This window comes from Saimiri boliviensis, chromosome 6, assembly GCF_048565385.1.
Source record: "Saimiri boliviensis isolate mSaiBol1 chromosome 6, mSaiBol1.pri, whole genome shotgun sequence".
NCBI lineage: Eukaryota > Metazoa > Chordata > Mammalia > Primates > Cebidae > Saimiri > Saimiri boliviensis.
Genome location: NC_133454.1, coordinates 49128982 through 49140131, shown reverse-complemented (window position 1 = coordinate 49140131; position 11150 = coordinate 49128982). Strand labels below are relative to the sequence as shown.

The 11150-nt window shown below is 48.2% G+C and overlaps 1 protein-coding gene across 2 annotated transcripts in view; it reads left to right on the top strand.

Moving 5' to 3' along the window:
• Positions 1-1524: 1524 nt before the first annotated feature.
• DRD2 (dopamine receptor D2) overlaps positions 1525-11150 on the top strand; it is a 67194-nt gene continuing 57568 nt past the window's right edge. For both annotated transcript variants that reach the window (XM_039470924.2, XM_039470923.2), the window contains exon 1: positions 1525-1844. The gene's annotated coding sequence lies outside the window, so the exon portion shown is untranslated. The remainder of the gene's footprint in view (positions 1845-11150) is intronic.

The window sequence follows — 11150 nt, the reverse complement described above, 5'->3', positions numbered from 1 at the left end:
TTCCAGGTGCTCTGGCTAGTCTGACCCATCCCTGAACCTATGTAGAGGTGCTGAGTTGGGGGATGCCAAGTATCTCCTTAAGAGAATTAAACCTAGGAAAGAATGGCCCAAGGGTATACGAGGGAAACACTGGAATTTCAACCATATCTATAATGTTTGATCCCTTAAAGGCAAGTATGGCAACATTCTAGGACTCCTGTTGTTGTCATATCTCTCCACAGAGCCTGCAGGCAAATGGAGGCCAGTCCAGATCAGCAAGATCCAGGGACAGGAGCAGGGAAGAGCCAGGGTAGGGTGAGGCGGGGAGCCCCCAGCCTCCCCTGCCCCAGCGCCTCCAGAGGTGGCTGTGTTTGAGAGAGAGGCTGTTTTGTGCCTCTGGAGAGGGGGACTGTTTCAGTGCTAGACCCCGTGGGATTTGCAAGGGCATGTGATTTCTCTGGGACTCAGTTCTCCCTTCTGAGGTGAGAACACATTAGATGAATGCTAAGGTCCTCTCCAGCCCTCACTTTCTATAATTGTGTGTGTCACCGGAGGAAATGCTGATATGAAGTTAATCCTTGTGGCCCGGGGTGGCTCCACTCCAGCCATGTAGGACTGACCCCCTGCTGTTCCCTTTACTTGGAGTGCTGTGCCACCTTCTCCCCTTGGGAGCTGGGGTTGCTCCTTCAATGCTCGGTTCTGTGAAGTCTTGCTTTTTTGTGCTTCACAGTACCCGTTTAAGCCTCATTTATTTCCCTGGGGGGTCTCCTCTCTGGATTGGCAGGGTGTGGGATCAGGGGCCTGGTTTTATTTCTGTCTGTGACTTCTGAATCTGACACAGAGTCTGGCAGAGGGAGGACAGTTGGTAACTAATTGCCGCAGAAGGAAGAAAGAAAGAAAAGGAGAGAGGAAGAAAAGGGGTGAAGAATGAGGTTCCTCTGCACCCCAAATGACCCTGGGCAGCGTTGCCGCGGAACACTCTTCACCACTCCATCTCTTTCTCCCTCCCCACTCCCCGCCTCACACACCTCAGTTTGGAGTCAAAGGTGCGCTGAAACCCCTGAGGCCTCCTTTTCCATTTCCATCTCAGGTCAACTCCAAATAGGCCTTTTCCTTTGGATGAGTTCAGCAACGCAACTGACTACAAAGATTCCAAGACCTGAAATCAGAAAACCGATCCGGACCTCTCCGAACACCTCCTCTCCTTGTCTGACTCGCTGGATGGGTGGTGCCTCCTGCAACCCTTGGCTTCTGAGTCCTCAAAGGAGAGGACTGGCAAGCAGATCGTGAGGACCCAGCCCGCATTCACAGCGTGTTACTTCGGGTGTGTGTGGGAGCGCAGTGGGCAGTCGAAGGTTGGGTTCCCGCCTCAAAGCAAGGGATGGCGGAATCCCCAACCCCCTCCTATCCCCCCAGGCCGGGGAGCGCCCAGGAGGTGCAGCTCGTTCGGTGGGGGGCGGGGGTGGGGCCTGTCTCAGGGGCGGGGCCCGGGGCGCCTCCCTCCCGCGCTCCCCGCGCTCCGGCGCCGCGGAGCTGTCCAGCTTCAGTGCCGAGCCCGCAGCCTCCCGCTCGCACCGCGCCGCCTCCGCGCTGTCCTCGCGCTCCCTCCCGCCCCGCGCCCGGCCCCGCCCCGCCCCGCCCCGCCCCGCCGCGGCCGGTCCACTGCTCCCCGCGGGCCAGAGCCGGCCGAGCGGCTGCCCGCCGGGGCTCTGAACGGCGCGGCGGGGCCGGGAGCCAGGGACCCGCCGAGGAGAGTGGCGGCCCCGGACGGCTGCCGGAGGGGCGGCCGCGAGTGGATGCGGCGGGAGCTGGAAGCCTCGAGCAGCCGGCGCCGTCTCTGCCCCGGGGCGCCCTATGGCTTGAAGGTAAGCTCTGGCCGGATGGAGCGGCGGGCGACTCGGGGTCACGGGGAGAGGAGGAGGGAGCTCCAAGGGCGGCGCGGCCGGGACAGAAGTTTGTGCGGCCACTCCCGGCCGCCTGCTCGGGAGCGCCCGCCTGGGGTCTGGCTCTGCACCCGCTCTCCGTCGGGCGGGGGCGGGGGGTGTCCGGAGCCAGCGGCTGGCGTCCCCTCTCCCTCCCTCTCAGTGGCCTCCTCGCCGCCCAGAAGGGAATCCTCGCCCCGGGCACGAGCAGGCGCAGCTGGGGGGACAGCCTCCCCGCGGGGCGCCTCGGGCAGCACAGCCCAGCCGCGGCATCGGAGGGCGGCCGCTTCCCACGATCTCGGGAGGGCTCTTCCCCCGACACCCAAGCGCGAGACCCTGGGCTCGCGGCCAGTTTCCGACCGCCTCGGAGGAAGAAGGGCTGTTTTTGGCAACTCCGTATTGGTGCGACCTGACCCTTCTCAGTTTCTAAGGCAGAAGCTAAGGATGGGGGAGAGGCGAATTCTGGCTCGATTCTCTCCCTCCTCAGGTTGCCGCTGTCCTTGGTCCTGAACTTTCGTTCTCCTTCGCCTTCTCTTGGGTTGACACCTAGTCGGGAAGGGAGGCTTGGGTGCCAGACCCGTTTCGAACCAGGAGTGCGGGCGACGGTGGGGGCAGTAGCGGACGGTGACCGCAAGGCTTTCAGATGGACCGAAAGCCCCTCTAGGGAGATGTGCGAAGACAGGAGGCAGCTCTAAGCGCCAGAGTTCGTCCCTGTCCCTGTCTGAGGCGGGCAGCCCTTGAGTGCTTCCTCTTGAAGAGCAGAGGTAAGAGGGTGCGTGTGCATCTACATAACAGGCTTCACCATGGACACAAGTCACAGCACTGCAGGTCCGTGGGGACAGGCGCTTGCCCTCAGCCACAGGGAAGCTGTCTGAGCAAGTCGATTTTGCCCCACTTGGCACCCCACTAGTTTTTATTCTGGGGCTCCTGAGGTTGGGTGAGGGTGTGAGGTGCAAGGTACTTTGTGGATCCCACTCCAGATCCTTCTGCATTTCTGGGTTTTGGCCAGGCTACAAACCTTTTAGGCTAATCCTTGCTCCTCCTTAGGGAACTAGATATTCAACGATTCTTCCCCACTACCACCCCGCTTCAAATGCAAATATGCATGCTTATCCCTGATTCATCCTGCAGCATTAGGACCACTTGAAAAAGAAATCATACTTATCATCTTTCCCCCGTGCAGCTGTTTGATGAGGGTGGGCAGATAGGGAGACTGTGGTCAGCGTGACCAGTTTCAAGAAAATCAGCAAGCTGGTTTCCTGGATTCCAGCCCCTGCCTTGCACTTCCCTCCTTAGTGTTCAAAATTCCTGGATTATTTGTTTGCAGGGGGTTTTGATGCCACCTCTGCATGCAGACGTCTGACAGGGAAGTGGTTTGGGAGGCTTAGACCTAGAGACAAATTAGGGCCAGGGTAGTCCCAGGTTTGGTCTCTTAAAGAGCATTCCTTTTACCTTCCCTGCACAGCCTGAGGTGTCCAGAAAATGGAGAGGTTCTGATTTGTTGTACAAGTCCAAGCGGCATTGCTCTAAGGGCTTTTCTTTTTTCCTTTTAATGAATTCTCTGAGAAGCTGGTTAAAAATGCGTATTTTTGCTTCTTCCTCGAAAAACTGCTGAAAATCTCAAGCTGAGGCCCAGGAAATTTATATTTTAACTGTGTTTCTGGATGACTCATATGTACACTGAATTAGCAAATTACCTCCCCAAAAGTTGAGACTCCTTAGAGGGTCTGTATACATTTATTTTATTTTGAAAATGGAAAGAAAATTTACTTTATGTAAACTTGATAGCAGGTATTCTAGCAGAGAAAATCCCTTGAAGATATAAAATGTGTTTTTAAGAGTTAAAAGAATCATATACTTTGGGAACCATTCACTGATATCTAAAATATTTCTAAATTTCATACATTTGAACTTTATAAAATTAAGGTATTTAATCTCCCCCGTTGTCTCCTGCAGATATACCTGTTAAATTCTGCAAGTGTGAGACTTTTGGTAGAAAGACCATCCCCTTGATTAAATCTCTTTATTCAATTAAGGATGCAATCCAATCTCCTCTCCCCAAGGGTTTTCCTGGGCTTTTCTTCTTTCTAAAATTTTTGGCCCCTTTAAGGAATCACCAATATGGCTTCAGGTTGACTTATGTAAATACTAACTGTCCCTCTATGGGGGCCAACTCAGTGTTTCCCTCCTGCCCTCCCCTAGTGAGTTATTGTCTTCCATTATGGATGTGCTGTGATCTGTTAACCTAAGTGCTCCTGAAATGCCAAGGAGTGATTAGTTCAGCCTAGTAGCACGTCATGCTCCCCAAGGCTGGTAGCCACTTGTGCCCTGCTGGCAGCGACATATTGACAGTATTGATCTGGTTCTTGTGCTCCACAAGCTAGGAAGCTTGTAGGGGTTGAGAAGGCCAGTAATGATGCTTGTGGACTAGTCAGTCTTTTACCTTTACCTGCAAGGGTGGATTATTTTTGTCTTGAGAATGATACAGGAGAACCTGAAATTGAGAGAAACCCTTCTGTCATTCCTTCCTTCCTTCTTTTATATATTTCCCTCCCTCTTTCTTTCTTTTCTTTCTTTCTTTCTTTCCTCTTTCTTTCTTTCTTTCTCTTTCTGTCTCTCTCTCTCTTTCTTTCTTTCTTTCTTCTTTCTTCTTTCTTTCCTCCGTCTTTCTTTCTTTCCTGATGGACTCCTCCCCTGTCACCCAGTCTGGAGTGCAATGGCAAAATATAGGCTCACTGCAACCTCTGCGTCCTGGGTTCAAATGATTCTCCTGCCTCAGCCTCTGAGTAGCTGGGAATACAGACACCCACCACCACATCCAACTAATTTTTGTATTTTTAATAGAGATGGGGTTTCATCATGTTGGCCAGGCTGGTCCTGAACTCCTAACCTCATGATCCACCCACCTCGGCCTCCTAATATGCTGGGATTATAGGCATGAGCCACCATGCCAGCTTCTTTCTTTTATACCATAGGAAGCAAAGGGGAGCTTAGGGTCTCATTAGAAATATGGCCTCATATACTCCTGAGATTGCCTTGCGGAGCTGGACTGGTCTATGGTCACCATTCTCTGGGTAAACAAGTATAAGGGGAAAGACATGGGGACTCTGCCTGGAGAGAATGGTTTCCATCTCTGCTGAAAGTAAAAGTTACACTTTGGTGTTAAGGAAAAAGTGTGGCTGTGAAGACAGCACTGTGTGTGTGTGTGTGTGCGCGCGTGTGTGTGTGTGTTTGCATGCACGTGCTTGCATGCATGCACACATATGAGCACATCGCCCAAGAGAGACAGATATGATGAGACTTCCTTGAGCCAACCCTGTGTTGGCACCCACCACTTCTCCCTCCTTTGTGACTTAATACTTGTCAATCTCCAGCTGTGAAGGTTTTAACACATAGGAAGAGAGGATAATCAAGCTGAGGTTTTATGATGCCAGAACCCTATGCCATATTTACAACATCTCCCAGAATCAGGTTTTATATCAGTAGGTCACAGTTACCTAAGAGTTGAGGTCTTGAAAATAGCTTAGAACAGCAGCCCAGTCATTTGCATTTCCCTGGGACATAGTTTACAGGACTTTAGATTCTTAAGTTATCTTCTTGGGCTCCTCAGAGCTCATGCCAGATGCCCCTAACTCCAAACAGGGAAGCCATTTTTTCTTTTATTAAGTTATCCTAAATAGGAATGTGTAAACTTTCCAGTTTCTGGACACCAGGATTGGACTCCGCAACCGAAGCTTCTCTATCCTACCAGTTACTCTGCTTAGCAGAGGAGCATCCTGCATACAGGAAACACTTGGAAACCATGGTCAGCAAAAAGGACACAGGTTGATTCAACTTCTCAGCAGGCACCCTCCTTTGTAGGTAGCCTCTTAGCTGAACCTCAGCACCATTTTCCCTCCTCTCACCTCCAGTAAGGCATCTTGTGGCCCTGGGAGGACCTTGGGATTAGGTATAAGCCCTTCTGCTCTCCAGGATATACCATGGAGCCATTAAGGACGTACAAATTGCTTATTTACCGATTTGAGCAGTAGACTAACGATATCTCCAGCCTTTTAAATTACTCTAATGGAGTTGGAATCTAATATTAATATAATTTTGCCTCTCACCTGTTCCCATCACCAATGTAATTGAAGATTTCTTTCTTCTGTACTTCAATGGATACAAAACTTTCTTATTTTTTAACAATAGAATCATATTATCCAAATTCATAGGCTTGGAAAATAGCTTGATTATAGTGTCAGTACGTGGGGATGGAGGAGTAATAAAACTGTAAGACTCAGTCACTTGGTTTGCTTCGATTTGGGTTCAGAGAAAGGAGAGAAGTTTACCCTCAGAATTACATATTTTTCTTTTCTTTTTCCTTTCACCTTAATCTGGTAAATGGGTTAAATCAATACCCTCAGCAGCCGGGATGCCTTTGGAAGGCACAGTCTTCTCTCCCTAGGATACATGGGAGTGTTTCACTGTGGAGAAGTCAAGGCCCCTGGTGGTTCCAGTGTCTAGGGAGGAGTCAGGGATGACTCACTGGGGTCTGGGGACTCCCTCCTCCCCTGGGGAGAAGAAACTGTGCTGCCGCAGTGCTTCAAACTCAGAGGCCTGGAAGCTGCTACAGGCATTTGGGAGAGTATGGGGCGGTGTACAGAGGTGGGGGCAGAGGAGAAGTAGACACTTAGGAGGCCCCGAAAGAGGCTGTTGTTAAATGTGCATTGAATACAGGCATCAGCTTAGTGTAGTTTGGGCAATTTTGTCATAACCTGTTGGCACCTGTAAGGATTTTTACCTTTTCCAGGAGGAGATGAGGAAATTCTGTGCTGTCTGCAGGGATAGGGAGGGGAAGGAGGGAAGACCTTTGGTTTCCCCTGGAGGCTTCTAAGTAATGTCAGCTTGCTTCCAGACAGAAGATGGTAAGGGGAGACAGGCAGACCTGGCTCCCAGGAGCCCCATCAACAGGCCTGCAGACAGCCTGGGCAGTCCTGCCTTCCAGGAAGCTGCCGCTCAGCACAGAATGGCAGCTGTAGCCCCAGCGATAATCCCCTGCAAATGTCTGGGAGCCATAGTGAGTCCTGGGGCCTGTTCATTTCTTATTGGTCTCCTTCAGAATGTGCCTGCCCTTCTCGTTTCTACCCCCTCCTGGTTGTTATTGTTTGGGTTCTAAGTGGCCCAGCAGGAGTAAGACATTAGAAATGAAATTATTTTTGTTACATACTGTATCATTTCCTTCTCTCCTACCTGCTACCCCAGGCAGCACCATCACTAACAACTCCCAGGAACCCTTGATCTGGGAAAGTGGCTTAGTATCAGGCTTCCCTAAAATGGGAAGTGGTCCTGTTCACCAGTCCCTCCTTTGTTGGCCTCGTCATCATAACAGCCAGCATTTATTGTGCACTTACTGAGTGCAGGGCACTCTGCTCAGTATTTGACATAGGGTTCCTCATTTAAACTCCCAATCCCACAACAATTCTGTGAAATAGGAACCCTCGTTTTTTTCCATTATTTATTTATTTATTATATATTTTCATGTTTTAGAGAGAGGTCTTGCTCTATCGCCAAGGCTGAAGTGCAGTGGTGCAATCATAGCTCACTGCAGCCTTGAACTTCTGGGCTCAAATCATTCTCCTGCTTCAGCCTCCCGAGCAGCTGAGAGTACAGGTGCATGCCACCATACCCAGCTAAGTTTTAAAAAAGTTTTTTGTAGATATAAGGTCTTGCTTGCCCAATCTGGTCTTGAGCTCCTGGCTTCCAACGATTCTCCTGCCTCAGAGGAACTCTTATTATCTCATTTTCGGAGGAAGAAGCATGGGCTTAGAAGGTAAGTGGCTTGCACAAGGTCACACGTTTCATGTGTGAGACAAAGATTCAAAACGAGACTATTTAAGTCTCAAGCAATAGCCCTCTCTGATAAAGTGGCATAAAGAACAAGAAAAGGAGGAGAATAGGGATAAGAATGTTCTTCATTAGTGAACTGAAAGCGCAGTAAGCTTTGTGTATGATAGCAGGAAAGTAAGGAGGGAGACAGCAGATGGAGAAGGATGAATGAAATAACTCCTTGGGATTTGAGAATCAGTGATGGAGTGATTTGCACCTAGATCTGGGCCCCTTTGGGTGAGATGCAATGGGCATAAACCTCAGCAAGCAGTGGGAGCAGCAGGGAGGGAGGCAGGAGAAGGAGGGAGGCAGGGTCAACTAAACCTTCCAACCTGGGGAAGAGCTGGGAGGAGGTGTGGATGGATGATTTGTTAAGCTGTGATGATTTGTGAAGATGTGATGATTGATTTGTCTGGAACTATGATGACATCACCTACTACTGCCCCACATCTCTTTGAGGTAAACTGAACTGTCTAAAGGATGAAAGCCAGACTTCTGTCAACACTTAGGTCTTTGGAGTTGCTTTCTTATTACCATTAAAGAAAAACTTGTTATATCTCCAAGACTAAGCTTCTGCATTTTACAGAAAGCTGAGGGCGGGATGGCTTGGGATCCTGCACAGACACAGGAGTGGCTCATGAGAGCTGCCTTTAAAAAATGAGCTGATCAGTGCTTTTCTGGTAGACAGAGGCAGGCAAGCCCTGGATGTCCCTGGGCGGGGCACTTAACCTCTGCATCAGTTATCTCAGGCACAAATAAGGGGACTGTATTAATCGTGTTCACCTCATAATAAGTGAGAAGACTCCTCTATTGTTGAGCCTCACCATGAGTTTTATGAATGACATATGTCAACATTTAGTCATTTATTTAAACCCTTTAAAAACAACACCATACTGTGGGCTCTCAAATTACACTCTCAGAATTTGAATCCTGACTCTAACACTTACTAGCTATGTGACCGTGAGCAAGTTAATTAACCTCTATTACCTGGGGGTTCTCACCTGTAAGTGGATGTTAATACCAACCTAATTTGGTCACAGTAATTAATTAAGGTAATAGAGACAAGTCATTTGAAAGAGTCCCCGGGAAATTCGAGCACTCTTTAAGTGTTAACTATAATGATTGTTATTGTTATTATTAAGATACTTAAGTAAGAAACAAGACTTTGAGCTACTGTCCTTTTGCTGTAATTCAGCACCTGATTTTACATTTCTGAAATTATGTTTCTAAAATGTTCACAAAATGCAGGCGTATATTTCTTTCTTACACTCTCCACTTGTCTGCACCAAAATTCTTTGGCTTTCACCTGTCAGCAGCTCTTGCTCATCTTGAGTGAGATAGGGGTTTGAATTGCTTGTCATCCCTTTGATTTAGGTGCAGCTAAATTCATTTCCATCTTACCCCACATGCACTAGGAAGAGCCATCAGTAATCCTGGTGATGGCTTTTCATGGCCTAATTTTTCTTTCTGGTTTCCTGGACCCTTTGTCTGCTACCTCGTGATTGGAGCCTTTCTGATTGGCAGTGTCACATGGTATGTTGCACTTTGGCACAGGCCACTTTTTAAACACAAAAAGAGAATGTGCTGGTGTACAAGGATAAAGTGACTTATTTTCTTTTCCCAGACTGAGAGGGTCAAAGAACTTCACATGAGCACATCCCGAAAGCTGGCAGAAATATGTGTTCTGCAGCTTCTGGAGTCATTAATGGCAGGAGCAAATACTATCATGTTTTTGGGTGAAGTATGGTCCTGCCTGAGAAAGGAGGATGGAACACAATAGCTTCTGTCCCTGAGAGATTCTCCAATCCATAAAGCTAATCTCTCTTGTTGGCCTTTTTCTTGATCTATGAATCCCTTCTTGGGGAGGACTCTTTTGTAATTGATGTGCATCTATTTCTGGTCAGCTGCAAATGCTCACCATATAGCTATGGTAGAAGATTTCAGAAGGCACTGTAGGTATTCTGTTCCTGGGTCATCTTTCATGGTTCATCCTTTTTTGGACTCTGAGCTCCAAAAAACTCTTTCACCTATTTATGGCAGAGTCAACAAGTGTGTTGACAAGCAGCTTCCAGGATCCCAGGCAGAGGACGTCAGCCCCCCTGCCCACAATCATGGTGGATCCGTGTTTTCATACACAACTTCTTTAGTAATATGTATAGCTGATGGTCTGGGATCACTCTAGAATCACATTGTGACTAATGACACAAAATCTCCCTTGTGGCCAGTCTTCTGTGAGGAGCCAACTTAATGCTTAATGCTAATCTCTTAATTGTGCATTTCTCATCTTCTCCACCAGACTGTGAGCTCATGCTTCTCTGAAATCGATTATAACCTAAAATGGTGCTAGGCACTTGGTAGTTACTTAAATTGTTGAGTGAAAGAGTGGGTGAGTGGATAAGTGATGGGTAGGTGAGAGACAGCTTACTTCCCCATAGTGACACTCTCCCTCTACTTTATGTGCATGCAGCTCAACAAGAGTGGCAGTGTCTGAGGCATCCCCCATTAGAGGTATCTCATAGGTCAGCAACATGCTTCATGCCTTCTCTCTTTCATCTTTAACCTGCACTGTCTGACTACCCTCAGCTGTGATGACATTATAGGTTGGACGGAAATATTTCACAGTTGTCACAGGGCATGGAAGTTGGGGAATATTGAATGGTTGAATCCTACTTCAATCAGACACACACTTGGAGAAAAATGTATTGGGGGGGATGTAGAGGAAACATACACAGGTGTGTTTGTTCAGGTCAGCTTGGGGATCTGAAGACAGAAAAGAATGGTTATTGAGGGATGTCTTTAGCACTCTGGGTGATTTCTGTTTAGAGTTTGGGCAATTGAGCTAATCCTTAGTTTAAAAGGTATGGATAGGCATGATTCTACCCAAGATCCTCCAAAAGCAGCAACAGCTTGAACCTGTCTTTCCCCAAAGCACTTTTAAGAAGTAGGCTATGTATCCCCTGCCCCTCTAGTTATTGAGTTTAACCAAGTGGTTCAGAGCACTCAGAAGCCAGACCAGTGCAGGATCAGATCTTTGTTCTGTCAGTCATGAGCGATGGTAGAGTATGAGCTTGGTAGAGTAATCTCTACCAAGTTACTATAACCCCTTTGAGATGCATATGTTTATCCTTTCATAAAACAGGATGATCATGTACTTACCTGATTGAGTTTTGTGCAAAGTAAATGAGTCATGCACATAAAGTGCTTGTCTCAGTACCTGATGCATGGTAAGCTCTCAGCAAACATTCACTATCATTATCCTTATCATAATTATCAGTGGGCATAGAAATGTCCACAGGAAACTTCTCAATCTGTGTTCCAAATTTTATATTCTTTCTTCTGGAGGGAAGAAAGACACTAGTGCAGATGAGGACATGAGATCCGGTA